Below are 21,084 nucleotides of genomic sequence, written 5' to 3'. Positions count from 1 at the left end.
CACCGCCTAAGGCCCAATTTTTCTGCCCCTGTTTAACAGGGGCATGTAATTACAATATTTGCTCTAATATTTCACAGCAGGGCTTGTTCCTACGCTCAACAACAGAATCTGTGAGGGGTTACAGTGTTGTGGCACAACCACCACTGCCTAAGACCCAATTTTTCTGCCCCTGTTTAACAGGGGAGTGTAATTACAATTTTTGATCTAATATTTCACAGCAGGGCCCATTCCTGCACCCACCAAGAGTAACTGTGAGGGCTTACAGTGTTGTGGCACCAGCACCACCGCCACCAAAGGCCCAATTTTTCTGCCCCTGTTCAACAGGGGCATGTAATTACAATTCTTGATCTAATATTTCACAGCAGGGCCCGTTCCAGCGTCCACCAAGAGTAACTGTGAGGGCTTACAGCGTTCTGGTACCAACACCTAAGGCCCAATTTTCTGCAGAGTATATAGGGCAGGCCGTATAGTATATACAGGCGGTCCCCTACTTTCAAACATCCAACTTACATATGACTCCTACTTACAAACGGAGGGAGACAACAAGAAGAGAGAGGAAATCTACCCCTAGGAAGAGAAATTCTCTCCTGTAAGAGTTAACATGGGAAAAATCTGTCTCCACTGATGCTTTATCACCAATCCTTGTTTCCCCAATAACCCACATTTTCAAAATCCAATTGTCATTGGGACAGAAAGTGAGGTGAAATCTTCTGAACAGGGGCACAGACAGCAAAACAAATGTTAAAGGGGTGATGATAACCCTTCCCTATGTTATCCAAAAAATTGATTTTTTTGGCTGAAGCTACACTTATAAAATGTACCTGTTCCAAATTACAAACAGATTCAACTTAAGAACAAACCTACAGTCCCTGTCTTGTTTGGACCGCCTGTATACTGCTTTTCTTTTTTTAATTTGGGTGCAGGGTTCCCCTTAATATTCATACAAGACCCAAAGGGCCTGGTAATGGGCTGGGGGGGGTACCCATGCCGTTTTTCTCAATAATTTTCATCCATATTGCCAGGACCCGACATTACATTACAGCTGCAAGCAGTTTTAAATGACTTATATTCCTTTAGAAATGTCATTTTGTGCAGGGACTGTTCTAAACACGGAAAACCCGCGCCACTTTACAGGCATACTATAGTCACCCCCCAGGTACGATATTTAAAGGAATATTTCACTTTAATTTTTTAACTTTAAGCATTATTAAAATCACTGCTCCCGAAAAAACGGCAATTTTTCATACTTTTTTTTGCATTGATACACGTCCCCTGGGGCAGGACCCGGGTCCCCAAACACTTTTTAGGACAATAACTTAGCCTTTAAAATTCGCACTTTTGATTTTTCACGTTCAGGTCCCATAGACTTTAACGGTGTTCGAATGTTCACGCGAACTTTCGGTCCGTTCGCATGTTCTGCCGCGAACCGAACCGGGGGGGGTGTTCGGCTCATCCCTATTCTAGACAATGGAAGCTGATAACACTCCCCGATGCCTCTCTAGTGGCACATGAGTTCCTAATATAATAAATATATAATAAATATATATTCCAAGGCTTTGTGCATACCAACACTTCCATTTAAATGCACAGTGTTCATATGCACAAAGTCTTGGAATATATAGAGGCAGTTTGGAGTATAGTTTACATTGGAAGTTGCTGTATTTATATCAGGAACTAATGTGTCACTCGAGAGGCATCAGGGAGTGTTATCGGCTTTCGTTGTCTAGAAGAAAGAGGCTGGTTTGCAATGAGACTTCCAGCAACCGAGGGAGTATGTGTTGATATGGTTACTGTAGAAAACTATCGGACAGTTTTATATAAGGGCTTGGGCTAGTCAGCTCCCTGCCTACTGAGGAAGCCCAATTATCTAGCGCTACACATCTAGGTGGGAGGAGCCGAGCCTGTGACATCACCCATCATCAGCGATGGTTTGGAGTAGTGAACCGGCTGATACATATCAATAAGTGCTTTTAATTTTTAAACCTTGTAATTGTTTTTATTTTGGGTTGTGCAAATAAAAGCTTTTAAAAACGGGAAGCACTATGTATCCACCTTTCTATTATATGTGAATTATATGCTGGATACAAGTACACTGACAGCTGGAGATTTGAGTAGCCTGGAGTCGAGGAAGATTTGAGACAGATTCCCAGTGGAGTGGATTTGATTAAAGTGATTGTAAAAGATTTTTTTTTTTTTTTAAATAACAAACATATCATACTTACCTCCACTGTGCAGCTCGTTTTGCACAGAGTGGCCCCGAACCCAATCTTCTGGGGTCCCCAGGAGGCTCTCGCGGCTCCTCCCCACATCTGGTAACCCCCTCGAAGAAGCGCTTCCCTGAGGGGGTTACCTTGCGGGCGCGCTCCAGAGTCCAGCATTCGGTGTCCATAGAGGCAGAATGCAGGACTCAGCCCTACCCCCCAGCACTCATGTTATTGGATTTGATTGACAGCAGCGGGAGCCAATGACTGCGCTGCTATCAATCTATCCAATCAAGAGCCGAGAACCCCGGGCAGAGAGACAGCGCGTCCCCGCCGGGTCAAGCTCGAGGGTTCAGGCAAGCAAAATGGGGGGCGGGGGGCCGGTCACTGACAGGTGTTTTTTCACCTTAATGCATAGGATGGTTTATGAGCACAGATTTATGAGCTTGAGGTGAGCAGGTTTTTCATCTGGGGTTTGGAGGTGCATGAGTCACCGGAAGAGTGTGAAGGATAGAAGATTGGGTACTTTCACACTGGGGCGGTGATGGCGTTAGCGGTAAAGTACCGCAAGTTTTAGCGGCGGTGCCAGCATTAGCAGTAAAGCGCCGTTAGTTTTAGCGCCACTTTACTGCTGTCTTAGCGACGCTTTTCGGCCGCTAGTGGGGTGCTTTTAACCCTTGCTAGTGGCCAAAAAAAGGGTTAAAAGCGCCCGCGTTGTATCGCTGCCAAAACGCTTTGCAGGTGCTTCGGCAGCGCTGCCCATTCATTTCAATGGGCAGGGCATACACACTGCTCCCACACCACCCCAAAGAGTCTGCTTGCAGGACTATTTTTCCCGTCCTGCAAGCCCACTGCCCCAGTGTGAAAGCACTCAGGCTTTCACACTGGGGAGGCATGAAAGGCGCTTTTCAGGCACTTTACAGGCGCTATTTTTAGTGCTAAAATGCCTGCAAAGCACCCCAGTGTAAAAGGGGTCATACAGAATTTTTTGGGGAGCACTGGACTTTATTCTTTTCAGAACTTTGCATGTTTTGAAACAGTTAATACTGAACATTTTGGAGCATTTACTTTGGACTTATTATTATTATTCACCGGTATTGTAGCTTGATGCTGTATATGCACAGGTATTAATTAGTTTGCGCTGCACTGGTTTATTCTGTAACAATATTTAGAGGTGTGGTGAGAGCACTATAGAGTGTACAGCTGGCAACCTTGTATGCACCGTTATTATATTTTTAGAACATTAGTTTGTATTTAAGTAAGTCAGAGCTGGTAGCGCCGATTGTATATAGAAGAACTTTGGAGTCCCACAAAGAATACCAGGTGAGTGTGCTGGGCCAGCTCGGTCGGGCCACCCGCCAGTGGTCAGGGAGAGGAGCAGGGAGGGGGTCGCTGTGGTGGACTGGATCATGATGTATGGAGCCTGCTGTCTGGATGGACTGGAGAGGCAGTCAAAGGCCCACAGTGGCTGGGCCCACAGCCCATGCTCTGTGGAGGGGGATCATGTGGTGGTATGGATTATGGATGGAGGCTGCCTGGATAGAGCACAGTAGACCAGGAGAGGTTGGCTGGCCCAAACAGCCAAGCCACCCACCACAATGCTCTGTGAGGGGGGGGTTGGTCGGCAGCATGTGGTGGAGATGGATGAAGGCCGGATATATGTTGCAGTGTTAATTAACCCCTTTCATGCTGCACGATAGGGGTTATTATTGTGCAAACCTTCACCAAATGCTAGGGGGTATTATGGCAGAAACATGCCAATCCACTGATTATTGCATAAACTGGCACCAACTGTGGGGGATGGGCGCTTCAGAATTCTCTGCCTATAGGCTCTGAAGATGTAAATCCGGCCCTGGATGACATCTGGAGCTGGAGCATGGAGGGAGAAGATACTGCGAGAATCAGTGTAATAGCATGGAGGATCAGGTATATAAATCTACATTTTCATGCCCCCTAAATAAGCAGGTAACCCTTGCAGCGCAGGCACAGCCTCATTGCAAGGGAGAATTTTTAAGTTTCCTGAAGTTCAGCTTTAAGAAACAGAAAAGGTGTTTAAGTTACACAGAATATGTTGTATTCCTAAATAGCTCTATATGCTTACTGGAATTGTTTGGAGGTATAGTATAGTATAGTTGCTAAGCAACATGTTGAGAAGTGTTGCCTGCAATTTTTGACCTTGAACTTTTCTTGGTTACACTGCTTGTTCTTTTCCAGAGGGTGTGTTGCATACAAGTTTTGCCACATTTTGAATACAACAGCAAGCTTTATTAGGAACACTCAGAGAAAGCTGACCTTAGAGACCAGACATCCAACAAAAGACTATTATTGCAAAGCCATTTACACAAAATGTGCTCAAAAGCCAGACACATTGCCACTGGTGCCTCAACAATAGAACAAGGAAAATAAAGACTTTTTAATGTTGCCGTTTTCTAGTTAATGTCATCATATGTTCCCACTGTCTATATTTGAGCAAAAAGCTGGATCACCAATGAAGGCAGTCCTCAAATGTTTGAAAATCCATCAGGATTTGTGATCTAGAATGTGTTTCGCATTGTTGCCTTTGTTCAGTTATCATATGTACGCAGAATGTGTGTTATTTTCAGTGTTTTTTAAAATCGTAATTTGAAAGCAGTCTTTTTTAATGTAAATAATGTTTTCACTGCATGACTGTTTTAATAACTGCTCCTGTGTGAACTTTGCAATCATATGCATATATGGAGGCAGCTATACTTGATCAGTCCATACACAGGCTCTGCTTCCAAGTTTCACAATGATTGTGCTTTATTATTTTTTTTTTTTTTAACAATACAGGCAGTTCCTGAGTTACAAACATCCGACGTACATACAACTCATACTTACAAAACGGAGGTAGACAACAGGAAGTGAAAGGAAATCTACCACTAGGAATGGAAATTCACTCCTGTTATGCCGCGTACACACGATCGGACTTTCCGCCAACAAAACCGTCGATTTTTGTTCAAAGGTTGTTGGTTTAAACTTGTCTTGCATACACACGGTTACACAAATGTGGGCCAACAATTCCGAACATGAGAATGCGGTGACGTACAACACGCGCAAGTCGATAAAAAGGAAGTTCAATAGCCAATGCGCCACCCTTTGGGCTCCAAACAGTACAAAATATTTTACAGCGCACACATACAAGAATGACATTATCTGCAGGGCTAGTTAAAAACACCTGAACACCTGAACATATTCAAAAAATACGGGGGTTTGGTCACACTATATGGTCATATAGTGCTAAGCCCACTTACTGCGACAAAGTACCCCGAATTAGTGGGTCCTACACTAGTAATAGAATGGAAGATCCTTTGTCTCAACCATGGGAGCTGAACTCCTCTATGTGGGAGAACTGAAAGGGATACATCCTAAACACTGGTGGCCACTAAATAGGAGGTAATGAAGAGGGGGAGGGGTGCTCCAGCCCAAAAACCTGGTCAAGGCCTATTACAACATACAAGAACATATTTGGGGGGCACACCATACAATGCATTTAAATTCAAGATGGTGCTGCTATAAGACCTACAAACAGTACAAAATATTTTACAGCGCACACATACAAGAATGACATTTCCTGCAGGGCTAGTTAAAAACACCTGAACTTTTAACTAGCCCTGCAGGAAATGTCATTCTTGTATGTGTGCGCTGTAAAATATTTTGTATTGTTTGTAGGTCTTATAGCAGCACCATCTTGAATTTAAATGCATTGTATGGTGTGCCCCCCAAATATGTTCTTGTATGTTGTAATAGGCCCTGACCAGGTTTTTGGGCTGGAGCACCCCTCCCCCTCTTCATTACCTCCTATTTAGTGGCCACCAGTGTTTAGGATGTATCCCTTTCAGTTCTCCCACATAGAGGAGTTCAGCTCCCATGGTTGAGACAAAGGATCTTCCATTCTATTACTAGTGTAGGACCCACTAATTCGGGGTACTTTGTCGCAGTAAGTGGGCTTAGCACTATATGACCATATAGTGTGACCAAACCCCCGTATTTTTTGAATATGATCAGGTGTTTTTAACTAGCCCTGCAGGAAATGTCATTCTTGTATGTGTGCGCTGTAAAATATTTTGTACTGTTTGTAGGTCTTATAGCAGCACCATCTTGAATTTAAATGCATTGTATGGTGTGCCCCCCAAATAGGTTCTTGTATGTTGTAATAGGCCCTGACCAGGTTTTTTGGCTGGAGCACCCCTCCCCCTCTTCATTACCTCCTATTTAGTGGCCACCAGTGTTTAGGATGTATCCCTTTCAGTTCTCCCACATAGAGGAGTTCAGCTCCCATGGTTGAGACAAAGGATCTTCCATTCTATTACTAGTGTAGGACCCACTAATTCGGGGTACTTTGTTGCAGTAAGTGGGCTTAGCACTATATGACCATATAGTGTGACCAAACCCCCGTATGTTCAGGTGTTCAGGTGTTTTTAACTAGCCCTGCAGGAAATGTCATTCTTGTATGTGTGCGCTGTAAAATATTTTGTACCCTTTGGGCTCCTTCTGCTAATCTCATGTTTATCTCAGAAGTTTGGTGAGAGACGATTTGTGCTTTCCAGCCTTGTGCTTTTCAGTTTGTTTCTGATTTTCAGTTTGTGCTTTTCGGTTCATATCAGTTCTTCACTGCGTGTTGTCAGTTCGTTCCTGTCTTTCAGTGCGTTCTATTTATAGTTCGCTTCTGTCCGCTCATTTCTGATTTTCGGCTCGTTCTTCTCAGGTCCTTTCTGATTTTCAGTGCATTCTGTCAGTTCGTTCTGAGCAGCCGACCATTTTCTAGCCATGTTGCGATTACGTACTCTTCGTAGAGTTTGTGCTGTTGTTGGGCTTGGTGTTGGAGTTCTTGCTCTGCCCAAAGTCCAGTCCATGAACAGGGGGAGGAGGAGTTCATGGACCAAGAAGTGGTTACTTAATTGTGACCAATTCTCTAATATGCCTTTGCTGCAGGAGCTCCAGGAGAATAATCCTAACGATTTCAGGAGCTATCTCCAGATGACGGACCCGTCTGTTGGCTTTACTGTCCCCCTATGTTACCAAGCAGGACACCTGCATTCGGCAAGCCATCACTCCCGAGCAAAGGCGACCGGGAGAAGTCTCCAGGATAGTAAGTTCATGACTGGGATCTTCCCCCCAGGCTCTGGAAATTATTATTCCAGAGACCTGTTCTGCTATCATTCAGGTCCTGCAAAAGGACTATATTAAGGTAAGTTTTATCCCTTAACATCACATTCGATGTCTTTAATATTTGCTAATGTGTTGTATTTATTTCATCATTCCATAATTACCATGATTGTAATATGCTGTAAATGTCCTCTTTGTCCTCATGAATGCAAGAATATATAATACCTCTAGCGGGATTTTTAAGGCAATGAATACAAAAAATATTTATAAAATTAATTTATTTAATATTATTCAACATTAAAAATATATAAATTTTTTAAAGTTTTTCACAAATAATCATGTGGATCAGTAGACATAGAATAAAGAATAAAATAATTTCCAAAGCATATAGCAATTCTACAAGTACATCCAATACAGAAATGAATATGGAGAATTACATATGAAAAATAACTTGAGGAGGAATGTGATGTATCACACTACCCAGTGTAGTCACCCTAGATGGCCACCCTGGTAAAGGTAGTGGAATTCCAACGCGTTTCAACGTTTAAATCTTAAAGATACAAGTCTTCTTCAGGGAAAATACATCACAGTCTAAAAAATCAGAAAACAAAACTATTATGAACTGTACATGTAAATACCATACATATCCCCTGCAAAGGTTGTATTCTCCTGTGACTTACGCTGTCCCAAGACAAATCGGTAGGGGGCTGTATGCCAGAGACCGGGAACATCCCACATCAGAAAAGCCTGGACTGTCCTAACACTCTACAAGGCGGCTGGATATAATAGACGATCCAAAAGTTCGGCGTCCTTAGCCTCAAAGAAAAAGTTTTGATGGCTATCTGTGATGGGGCAAAATAATAGAAATGAGTGATAAGTGTGGACAAGCCCCACAATGAGTCTCATGTGGGAAGAGGTACCCCCTTAGTCCTAAGTATGGGAGTAGGGAATCCCAAGTATGCAGGGTAAAACGTACTTACTTTAGAATGAATAGCTGGTCACTGAGTGAGGAACCGGGGGGAGTTTCCGTGGTGCCCGAGGTTTGAGGTCTGCCCCATGTACCTGGATGAATGTCCAGGGAAGAATGGCGCCATTTGCCGTCTTTGGCGTCCTATTTGTGGTGTGAGCCGGTTGGTGGGCGGAGACCTGACGCCGCGCTGGCCAATGGCGCGGCTTGTGTGGGTCGTTGCTGTCAGGAGCACTCAGCGTAAGGACGCCGAATGCTACCTAGGCAACCCGCTCCGCTAAGTGGGTCTGCGCATGCGCGACGTAACGGCGCGCCTTACGCAAGGTTGGGAAGGTCTGGGATGGTGCTGTGAGCACCAGCGGCCATCTTAAAGACGGGCTGTGCCCACACTGGAACAAAGTACCGCTGCAGCTAGAGGCTCGGGAGTAGAGCTGCATCAAAAGTGGATGCAGCCAATCCAAAAGATCCCCTAATGGTTCCCCAGTGGCATGTCCCCCCAAGGTCAAATGGACCGGGTGGGAGAGAGCCAGTGGGGGGGAAAGGGGAAGAGGGAAAGTATATGAGGGTAAGAGTAATGATAAAGATATTGAAAGAATGGATCCCTCAAAGGCTTGGAGATAGATACCACAAAGGTTCCCCCCAGAAAACTTGTTCTGGCGAGGAAAGGGAGGGCTGATAACCACCGACACAGGGATTCCCGCCTGGCAAATATGCATGGCAGGGCAAAAAGGCCCCACAGCTACCTAAAGCGGTGGGGCCCCCCCTGTGTCGGGTAGGTATAGGACTGCTCAGGTGTATCCGAGAGGTAGGTGATGGGTCCTAGGTCTCTGCACATCCAGCCCCCCCGGGGGGTAGCGCCCATAGGAGCGACTCATCACAGGAGATAAACAAACAATCATTGCAGTGATGGTGGGTGGAAATCATGGTAGGACAGTAAGGTCAAATACATAAACATAATAGAAATTATATAAACAATACATTGATAAACAAGTAGTTCCACTGGGTGGGGGTTGTGATATATACAAGCCCCAACCCAGCTACATTAAATTCGTCAACTTAGTGAACTATGCAGGGCTGACATTTATAGAATAAATTGGAAACCCCCAAAAGGCTAAACAATCTTCAGATAATGTCCGAACACTATCTCAGGGGTCAAGGATGTAATAAAGGGGGGAGAGGGAAGGGGGGAGAGAAAGAAAATGTGGGGGGGGTAGGGAATTATGGAGTCCAAGGGAGAAAGGAGACGAAGGTAAAGGGATGAATGATTTAAATTAAATGTACGTAGCGTAGAGGGGAGGGCATGCCCCTAGTCGGTTTTACCTGATCTAAAGCCCTCTAAAAAGGGCCTATAGCTCTCTGTCTCGTTAAGTCCTGGGGGAGTGGTGGCCCTAAGGCGCCTGATCCAGCGCATCTCGCGCTGGAGCAGGGCCTTGTTCCAGTCACCCCCCCTGGTGGGTATATGTAGTCTATCTATCACAGTAAAGTTGACCTTAGGCATCCTATACCCATGCTGTTTTGCTACATGCCTGCCCAGTGGCAAGTATAGGTTGCCAATGCTCATGCTATGGATATGCTTCTCAACCCTCTTAGCGAGTTCCTGTCGGGTTTTCCCCACATAGAAAGCCCCGCACTGACATTGCATCAGATAGACGACTCCCCGCGTTTTGCAATTCGCGAAGTGTCGTAATTGGAAGTTCTCCCCATTTGGTAATGTAATTATGGTTCTCCTACCTATAACTCCACACTGGGCACATGCTCCACAGGGATAGGTGCCCCAGATTTTGCAGGGGTCCGTTCTTGCACTTCCTTTATACTCGCTCTGAGTGAGCATATTTCCTATCGAACCTGATTTTGTGTAGGTAATTTGAGGTCTAGGGGTGACCAGACCACTTAAGATGGGATCTTCTGTAAGAATGGACCAGTGTTTGGAAATGATTTTTCTTATTTGTTGATGTTCGTTGGAAAATTTCATAATAATTCTAGTTGAATTATCTTCCTTCATCAAGTTTTTCTTTTTGAAGATTAGATTTCGTCTGTCCATGTTCTTAACACGATTGAACGCTTTTTTGAGAGCTGTTTTGGTGTATCCTCTCTCTCTTAGTCTGGCAGTCAGTTTGTTGGATTCTTGCTGGAAGTTTTCGTATGTACTGCAATTTCTCTTGAGTCTTAGAAATTGACTAAAAGGAATAGATCTCTTCAATGGCTCAGGATGGAAACTATCCGCATGTAGCAGAGTGTTCCCCGCTGTCTCTTTTCTGTAAAGACTGCTGTGGAGTACTCCTGTTTGGTCTTTGGAGATAGTGATATCCAGGAAGTTAACCTCCCTGGAATCATAAATCATAGTAAAAAAGAGATTGAAGCTATTTACGTTCATAAAGCTCAGGCATTCCCTGAGTCTGTCTTCTGAGCCATCCCAAATGATAAAGATATCGTCTATGTACCTCTGCCACATAAGTATGTGGTCAGAGTACACAGACGATCCCTCTCCCAGCAAGAAGGTCTTCTCCCACTCCCCCAGGTACAGGTTGGCGTATGAGGGAGCACAGCATGTCCCCATAGCCACTCCCTGCACCTGGAGGTAGTGGGAGCCCTCAAATAGAAACACATTGTGTTTCAAAATAAATTCAAGCATTGTGAGTATGAAGGCGTTGAACTTCCAGTCAGTGGTTGTTCTTTGTCTCAACACTCGTTCGACCGCTGCTACTCCTGCATCATGTGGAATGCTATTATATAGACATTCCACGTCCATAGTAACTAGGAGAGCATCGTCGGGGATAGTCAAATTGTCAATGATCTGCAACCTATACTTGCCACTGGGCAGGCATGTAGCAAAACAGCATGGGTATAGGATGCCTAAGGTCAACTTTACTGTGATAGATAGACTACATATACCCACCAGGGGGGGTGACTGGAACAAGGCCCTGCTCCAGCGCGAGATGCGCTGGATCAGGCGCCTTAGGGCCACCACTCCCCCAGGACTTAACGAGACAGAGAGCTATAGGCCCTTTTTAGAGGGCTTTAGATCAGGTAAAACCGACTAGGGGCATGCCCTCCCCTCTACGCTACGTACATTTAATTTAAATCATTCATCCCTTTACCTTCGTCTCCTTTCTCCCTTGGACTCCATAATTCCCTACCCCCCCCACATTTTCTTTCTCTCCCCCCTTCCCTCTCCCCCCTTTATTACATCCTTGACCCCTGAGATAGTGTTCGGACATTATCTGAAGATTGTTTAGCCTTTTGGGGGTTTCCAATTTATTCTATAAATGTCAGCCCTGCATAGTTCACTAAGTTGACGAATTTAATGTAGCTGGGTTGGGGCTTGTATATATCACAACCCCCACCCAGTGGAACTACTTGTTTATCAATGTATTGTTTATATAATTTCTATTATGTTTATGTATTTGACCTTACTGTCCTACCATGATTTCCACCCACCATCACTGCAATGATTGTTTGTTTATCTCCTGTGATGAGTCGCTCCTATGGGCGCTACCCCCCGGGGGGGCTGGATGTGCAGAGACCTAGGACCCATCACCTACCTCTCGGATACACCTGAGCAGTCCTATACCTACCCGACACAGGGGGGGCCCCACCGCTTTAGGTAGCTGTGGGGCCTTTTTGCCCTGCCATGCATATTTGCCAGGCGGGAATCCCTGTGTCGGTGGTTATCAGCCCTCCCTTTCCTCGCCAGAACAAGTTTTCTGGGGGGAACCTTTGTGGTATCTATCTCCAAGCCTTTGAGGGATCCATTCTTTCAATATCTTTATCATTACTCTTACCCTCATATACTTTCCCTCTTCCCCTTTCCCCCCCACTGGCTCTCTCCCACCCGGTCCATTTGACCTTGGGGGGACATGCCACTGGGGAACCATTAGGGGATCTTTTGGATTGGCTGCATCCACTTTTGATGCAGCTCTACTCCCGAGCCTCTAGCTGCAGCGGTACTTTGTTCCAGTGTGGGCACAGCCCGTCTTTAAGATGGCCGCTGGTGCTCACAGCACCATCCCAGACCTTCCCAACCTTGCGTAAGGCGCGCCGTTACGTCGCGCATGCGCAGACCCACTTAGCGGAGCGGGTTGCCTAGGTAGCATTCGGCGTCCTTACGCTGAGTGCTCCTGACAGCAACGACCCACACAAGCCGCGCCATTGGCCAGCGCGGCGTCAGGTCTCCGCCCACCAACCGGCTCACACCACAAATAGGACGCCAAAGACGGCAAATGGCGCCATTCTTCCCTGGACATTCATCCAGGTACATGGGGCAGACCTCAAACCTCGGGCACCACGGAAACTCCCCCCGGTTCCTCACTCAGTGACCAGCTATTCATTCTAAAGTAAGTACGTTTTACCCTGCATACTTGGGATTCCCTACTCCCATACTTAGGACTAAGGGGGTACCTCTTCCCACATGAGACTCATTGTGGGGCTTGTCCACACTTATCACTCATTTCTATTATTTTGCCCCATCACAGATAGCCATCAAAACTTTTTCTTTGAGGCTAAGGACGCCGAACTTTTGGATCGTCTATTATATCCAGCCGCCTTGTAGAGTGTTAGGACAGTCCAGGCTTTTCTGATGTGGGATGTTCCCGGTCTCTGGCATACAGCCCCCTACCGATTTGTCTTGGGACAGCGTAAGTCACAGGAGAATACAACCTTTGCAGGGGATATGTATGGTATTTACATGTACAGTTCATAATAGTTTTGTTTTCTGATTTTTTAGACTGTGATGTATTTTCCCTGAAGAAGACTTGTATCTTTAAGATTTAAACGTTGAAACGCGTTGGAATTCCACTACCTTTACCAGGGTGGCCATCTAGGGTGACTACACTGGGTAGTGTGATACATCACATTCCTCCTCAAGTTATTTTTCATATGTAATTCTCCATATTCATTTCTGTATTGGATGTACTTGTAGAATTGCTATATGCTTTGGAAATTATTTTATTCTTTATTCTATGTCTACTGATCCACATGATTATTTGTGAAAAAACTTTAAAAAATTTATATATTTTTAATGTTGAATAATATTAAATAAATTAATTTTATAAATATTTTTTGTATTCATTGCCTTAAAAATCCCGCTAGAGGTATTATATATTCTTTCATAGATTCACATGGGATGATGGCAATGACACATCCATACCACCAAGGTCATACTTACCCAAATTACTAATCAGGGTGGACAATACACCCATACCTCGAAAATGACCAAGGTGGCTGGATGTGGACCCTCACATAAAAGGCATACCATTTAATCATTACGTGTTAAACAGGAATTCACTTTTTTTTCTCCCTATATATCTTTAAAGGGAGACTAGTGTTCCTACGGTTGAGAGAGCTTATTGTTCTCTGATCCTATTTACTTTTCAATCTCTCAGTTTTGCCCGTACCTATATAGGGGTCACCATGGGGGATCTCCAGGGAGGAGAATGGGAGGAGTTCATGGCCAATATTCAAAGGAGCTATGAAGGGAAGGAACAAGTCTCTTCGGATCTGTCCTCACTTTTTTCAAGCCTAACTAAAATTTTGGAGAAAAAATCAGCCTTACACTGGCACATTGAATCTCTGGGCAGATATATCAAAGAAGGAATAAATCCGATTGGACTCCGAATACAAATATTTCCCATCCTAGAAAACATCTCAAAAGAACTAAAAAGGAACTGGGAAAGTAAACTCAATGACTGCTCAATGAATCTGATGCTACTACTCCAGAATGAATATAGACAACAACTGGATAGCATGAATATGGAAATCAAAACACTATATGACCGACTTACTCCACTAAAAACGCATGAGGAATATGCATCTTATGAGAAAAAACTCAAAGAACATCTGGAAAACTTCGGTAAAAATATCCTTATCAAAAAGGAGAAAAAGTACTGGAGAGACAAAAATGCATTTAGGGAGGGCAGGGCATATAGATGGAACACAGCTAATACCAATAACAAAAGAAATAGAAAAAGAAGAACTCCATATCAAGAAAATGCTAATCAATCTAATGATTACTCATCGGGCACACCATCAAATTCCTCTTCATCAGCATCGTCACATACCGGCCAGTTCAGAGGCAAAAGAAAGGGACCTTTGGGAAGACGGCTTGAAACTGAAGGGGAGATTAAACAATCCCATAAAAAACGCACCATGGAGCAGGAAAGAAGGGAGCTACAACCGAGTAATAAATCAAATACACATAAAGGCACAATGCAGGGGAATACACGAGGCCCTTTACCCAATCTAGGAAAAGTAAATCGGAAAGATCAAGGGGCTATCCCTAAAACGCAACAAACCCAACTGGATAGTTTTTTAGACAGAAATACAACACCACTACCAAGCCCCATGCCTCTCACGCAACTCCTGATGATAGCCACGGACCCACCGACTCCAAAGAGCTAAATGTCATCAACCTCTCCTCGCACAAACTAACCGAGGAGGAGCAGAAAGTATTATCATTAGGCCTCTCTTTCTGTCCCAACCAAAGTATGGATACCTTTGAAACAACAAAGGACATTCACCTATTTGCCCGGAAATTACTATTGAAAAGCTTATATACAAAACAAAAAGCTACACAATCGGAATTAGCACCAAATCTAAAAACAGCTGATTTTAAGGCTCTCAGAGATCTAAACCTCCTGCTGCAAGAGAGCAATGCAGCAGAAAATCTCTGGGAAGAATTGGGAGAAGGGGAGGTCAATGAAGAAGATTCTGAAGATGAAGCCATTAAACCTAACACGAAAAATGATAAAAAGTTCAAAAGAAAATCACATAAATTCCCTCCGCTCAATCTCAATCCGGCGATAGCGCTTTTCGTCAAACAGACAACCAAAGAAATGGAAAAACTAGACAAACGAAGAACTAAAAACAACCTTAATCCTGAATTGCGACATGCACTTAATACCTTAAAGAGCGACATGAACATCACAATCAAAGCATCGGACAAAGGGGGAAATATTGTCCTAATGGACAACGAAAATTACGTAAAAATGTGCCTTAAAATTCTTAACAACACCGAATGTTACAAAAGAATATCCCCAGCAATAGTTGAGAGATACAATCAGGAATTCTACTGTCTGGTGGATGAATCGCTCAATGAAGGGGCCATTAACAAAGAAACGTGGGAATTTATACGAACACAACATCCCCGGGTACCCACCTTCTACGCCCTGCCCAAGGTGCATAAAAGACTAGAAGATCCACCAGGGAGACCCATCATTTCAGGTAACGGGTCAATTACGGAAGGCATTAGCCAGGTAATAGATTACCATCTTAGACCCCACGTTATGGATTTACCGTCCTACACCAAAGACACGATCCATCTGTTGCAGATCATTGACAATTTGACTATCCCCGACGATGCTCTCCTAGTTACTATCGACGTGGAATGTCTATATAATAGCATTCCACATGATGCAGGAGTAGCAGCGGTCGAACGAGTGTTGAGACAAAGAACAACCACTGACTGGAAGTTCAACGCCTTCATACTCACAATGCTTGAATTTATTTTGAAACACAATGTGTTTCTATTTGAGGGCTCCCACTACCTCCAGGTGCAGGGAGTGGCTATGGGGACATGCTGTGCTCCCTCATACGCCAACCTGTACCTGGGGGAGTGGGAGAAGACCTTCTTGCTGGGAGAGGGATCGTCTGTGTACTCTGACCACATACTTATGTGGCAGAGGTACATAGACGATATCTTTATCATTTGGGATGGCTCAGAAGACAGACTCAGGGAATGCCTGAGCTTTATGAACGTAAATAGCTTCAATCTCCTTTTTACTATGATTTATGATTCCAGGGAGGTTAACTTCCTGGATATCACTATCTCCAAAGACCAAACAGGAGTACTCCACAGCAGTCTTTACAGAAAAGAGACAGCGGGGAACACTCTGCTACATGCGGATAGTTTCCATCCTGAGCCATTGAAGAGATCTATTCCTTTTAGTCAATTTCTAAGACTCAAGAGAAATTGCAGTACATACGAAAACTTCCAGCAAGAATCCAACAAACTGACTGCCAGACTAAGAGAGAGAGGATACACCAAAACAGCTCTCAAAAAAGCGTTCAATCGTGTTAAGAACATGGACAGACGAAATCTAATCTTCAAAAAGAAAAACTTGATGAAGGAAGATAATTCAACTAGAATTATTATGAAATTTTCCAACGAACATCAACAAATAAGAAAAATCATTTCCAAACACTGGTCCATTCTTACAGAAGATCCCATCTTAAGTGGTCTGGTCACCCCTAGACCTCAAATTACCTACACAAAATCAGGTTCGATAGGAAATATGCTCACTCAGAGCGAGTATAAAGGAAGTGCAAGAACGGACCCCTGCAAAATCTGGGGCACCTATCCCTGTGGAGCATGTGCCCAGTGTGGAGTTATAGGTAGGAGAACCATAATTACATTACCAAATGGGGAGAACTTCCAATTACGACACTTCGCGAATTGCAAAACGCGGGGAGTCATCTATCTGATGCAATGTCAGTGCGGGGCTTTCTATGTGGGGAAAACCCGACAGGAACGAGGGTTGAGAAGCATATCCATAGCATGAGCATTGGCAACCTATACTTGCCACTGGGCAGGCATGTAGCAAAACAGCATGGGTATAGGATGCCTAAGGTCAACTTTACTGTGATAGATAGACTACATATACCCACCAGGGGGGGTGACTGGAACAAGGCCCTGCTCCAGCGCGAGATGCGCTGGATCAGGCGCCTTAGGGCCACCACTCCCCCAGGACTTAACGAGACAGAGAGCTATAGGCCCTTTTTAGAGGGCTTTAGATCAGGTAAAACCGACTAGGGGCATGCCCTCCCCTCTACGCTACGTACATTTAATTTAAATCATTCATCCCTTTACCTTCGTCTCCTTTCTCCCTTGGACTCCATAATTCCCTACCCCCCCCCACATTTTCTTTCTCTCCCCCCTTCCCTCTCCCCCCTTTATTACATCCTTGACCCCTGAGATAGTGTTCGGACATTATCTGAAGATTGTTTAGCCTTTTGGGGGTTTCCAATTTATTCTATAAATGTCAGCCCTGCATAGTTCACTAAGTTGACGAATTTAATGTAGCTGGGTTGGGGCTTGTATATATCACAACCCCCACCCAGTGGAACTACTTGTTTATCAATGTATTGTTTATATAATTTCTATTATGTTTATGTATTTGACCTTACTGTCCTACCATGATTTCCACCCACCATCACTGCAATGATTGTTTGTTTATCTCCTGTGATGAGTCGCTCCTATGGGCGCTACCCCCCGGGGGGGCTGGATGTGCAGAGACCTAGGACCCATCACCTACCTCTCGGATACACCTGAGCAGTCCTATACCTACCCGACACAGGGGGGGCCCCACCGCTTTAGGTAGCTGTTGGGCCTTTTTGCCCTGCCATGCATATTTGCCAGGCGGGAATCCCTGTGTCGGTGGTTATCAGCCCTCCCTTTCCTCGCCAGAACAAGTTTTCTGGGGGGAACCTTTGTGGTATCTATCTCCAAGCCTTTGAGGGATCCATTCTTTCAATATCTTTATCATTACTCTTACCCTCATATACTTTCCCTCTTCCCCTTTCCCCCCCACTGGCTCTCTCCCACCCGGTCCATTTGACCTTGGGGGGACATGCCACTGGGGAACCATTAGGGGATCTTTTGGATTGGCTGCATCCACTTTTGATGCAGCTCTACTCCCGAGCCTCTAGCTGCAGCGGTACTTTGTTCCAGTGTGGGCACAGCCCGTCTTTAAGATGGCCGCTGGTGCTCACAGCACCATCCCAGACCTTCCCAACCTTGCGTAAGGCGCGCCGTTACGTCGCGCATGCGCAGACCCACTTAGCGGAGCGGGTTGCCTAGGTAGCATTCGGCGTCCTTACGCTGAGTGCTCCTGACAGCAACGACCCACACAAGCCGCGCCATTGGCCAGCGCGGCGTCAGGTCTCCGCCCACCAACCGGCTCACACCACAAATAGGACGCCAAAGACGGCAAATGGCGCCATTCTTCCCTGGACATTCATCCAGGTACATGGGGCAGACCTCAAACCTCGGGCACCACGGAAACTCCCCCCGGTTCCTCACTCAGTGACCAGCTATTCATTCTAAAGTAAGTACGTTTTACCCTGCATACTTGGGATTCCCTACTCCCATACTTAGGACTAAGGGGGTACCTCTTCCCACATGAGACTCATTGTGGGGCTTGTCCACACTTATCACTCATTTCTATTATTTTGCCCCATCACAGATAGCCATCAAAACTTTTTCTTTGAGGCTAAGGACGCCGAACTTTTGGATCGTCTATTATATCCAGCCGCCTTGTAGAGTGTTAGGACAGTCCAGGCTTTTCTGATGTGGGATGTTCCCGGTCTCTGGCATACAGCCCCCTACCGATTTGTCTTGGGACAGCGTAAGTCACAGGAGAATACAACCTTTGCAGGGGATATGTATGGTATTTACATGTACAGTTCATAATAGTTTTGTTTTCTGATTTTTTAGACTGTGATGTATTTTCCCTGAAGAAGACTTGTATCTTTAAGATTTAAACGTTGAAACGCGTTGGAATTCCACTACCTTTACCAGGGTGGCCATCTAGGGTGACTACACTGGGTAGTGTGATACATCACATTCCTCCTCAAGTTATTTTTCATATGTAATTCTCCATATTCATTTCTGTATTGGATGTACTTGTAGAATTGCTATATGCTTTGGAAATTATTTTATTCTTTATTCTATGTCTACTGATCCACATGATTATTTGTGAAAAAACTTTAAAAAATTTATATATTTTTAATGTTGAATAATATTAAATAAATTAATTTTATAAATATTTTTTGTATTCATTGCCTTAAAAATCCCGCTAGAGGTATTATATATTCTTTCATAGATTCACATGGGATGATGGCAATGACACATCCATACCACCAAGGTCATACTTACCCAAATGTCCTCATGAATTCTAGAAGCTTTTAATGCTCCTTTTTTGTCCTTCATGCCTATTTGCCTTCACTAACCTCCCCAGCATGCTATCCTGGGCCCATACACACCTAGCCTAGTCAATTAACAATGTATTTTGTCAGCTCCACTGTAGTGCTTACCCTAAAAATCCCCTAAAAAGTGTACAAAGGTTATTGTTGTCCTTAAATTCATTCATTAAACTCATTTAGAACCCTCCCTCCCCTCAACCACTAAGTCAACCGATACCAATACTCTATGTGCTGACTTTGCCAAACCCATACACACTATACCTACCTCTTGTGTTCATATTTATGGATGAATTCACCAAAGCATGTAGTGCAAGTGCATGCCTGAATACTTTCAAATGGTACGGTTTCAAGTTTTTTTCTCCTATTATCTTTATAGGTAATTGCAGAATGTAAAAATGTGCTAAAGTTATGACACTTCTTATCTGTCCAGTGGGCTGCAAATAGTGTTAGTAAGGAGGGGCTGGCCAAAGTAGCACACATTATTTATGCATTCAGCTCTCAATGAAGTGGAGACGGTTACCTGTCCAAAACATCTCCCCCCACCATAAAAGTTTTCCAATGGGCCATCAGAGGGGGGCAGGAATCTGATAAGTGGCCCTTATACTTTTGTCCTGAAATACTAATTTCAATAAATGTTCTACTTATGTTGGCTAATAATGTTTGTGTGTAATCTGCTTGGAATGTTATGTGCAAAAGTACTCATTTTTATTTTCTTGTTTGACTCCACAGTTTCTTTCCAACCCACAGGAATGGCAGACTGGCCTCCCAATTCAACCAGCAGTGGGACTTTCCCAACTGCGGTGGTGCGATAGATGGGAAGCGTGTCCGGATTGTCCCACCCCCCAACTCGGGGTCATACTACTACAACTACAAAGGGTACAGTAGTATTGTGTTGTTGTCTGTGGTGTCAGCATCTTATGAGTTTCTGTATCTGGACGTGGGGAAGAATGGCCGTATGTCGGATGGAGGAGTCATCGCCCAGACTGAATTTTACAGGCATCTCCAGAATGGCAGCTTTGCCACCTCCAGCGGATAACGTGGCAGACCTCCCATTTGTCTTTGTGGCAGATGAGGCCTTTGTGCTGGGGGAGCATTTGATGAGGCCGTTCCCCATGAGAACCCTGACCCCGGACCAGAGGATTTTTAATTACCGGCTGGCCCGTGCCAGAAGAGTGGTCGAAAATGCCTTTGGCATAATGACTAGCTGGTTCCATCTTTTCCAAACGGCCATAAATATGGCCGAATACAAACTGAACCACATAATTTTAAGCTGCTGCATTCTACATAATTTTCTGCGTAAGAATGCAGCCAACTATCTGGCCTCAGTTGCAACTAAGGCCGACTCACCGGCAGAAACAATGACAGCACTTGAAGCTGGCCATCCTGGCTTGCCCCCCCAAAGCACGCACGAAGTACGGCAAAGCTATGTGGAGTACTTTGTGGGTAGGGGTGCAATTGATATGCCAGAGAATCTGTAAGCTCTTTCAAATAAATCTTTGGTGAAAAACTAAACTCATATTTCATTTGATTTACTGCTTGTGTTTCTTATCTGTCTACTAGGTTCTCCAATGGCCTTTTATTTTTGGCCATTTTCTTCAATAGTGCAAACGTAACTTATTTGATACATGAGGTGACACTCTCTTCTTCGGCTAACCATTATGTTCTGTTGTGCTATGTGTCTGCTACACACACACACAATGTTTTTGTTGTTAATGTATGTAATGCATTAATGATATAAATAATCATCCTTTTCAACTCCATGAATTCCTTGTAGTTCCAAAAATGGCCTGATTTAGGCAAATTTAACAGCAC

This window comes from Aquarana catesbeiana, linkage group LG01 (assembly GCF_042186555.1).
Source record: "Aquarana catesbeiana isolate 2022-GZ linkage group LG01, ASM4218655v1, whole genome shotgun sequence".
Lineage (NCBI taxonomy): Eukaryota > Metazoa > Chordata > Amphibia > Anura > Ranidae > Aquarana > Aquarana catesbeiana.
The sequence above is the reverse complement of the archived record's forward strand: the minus strand, read 5'-3'. Positions refer to the sequence as shown.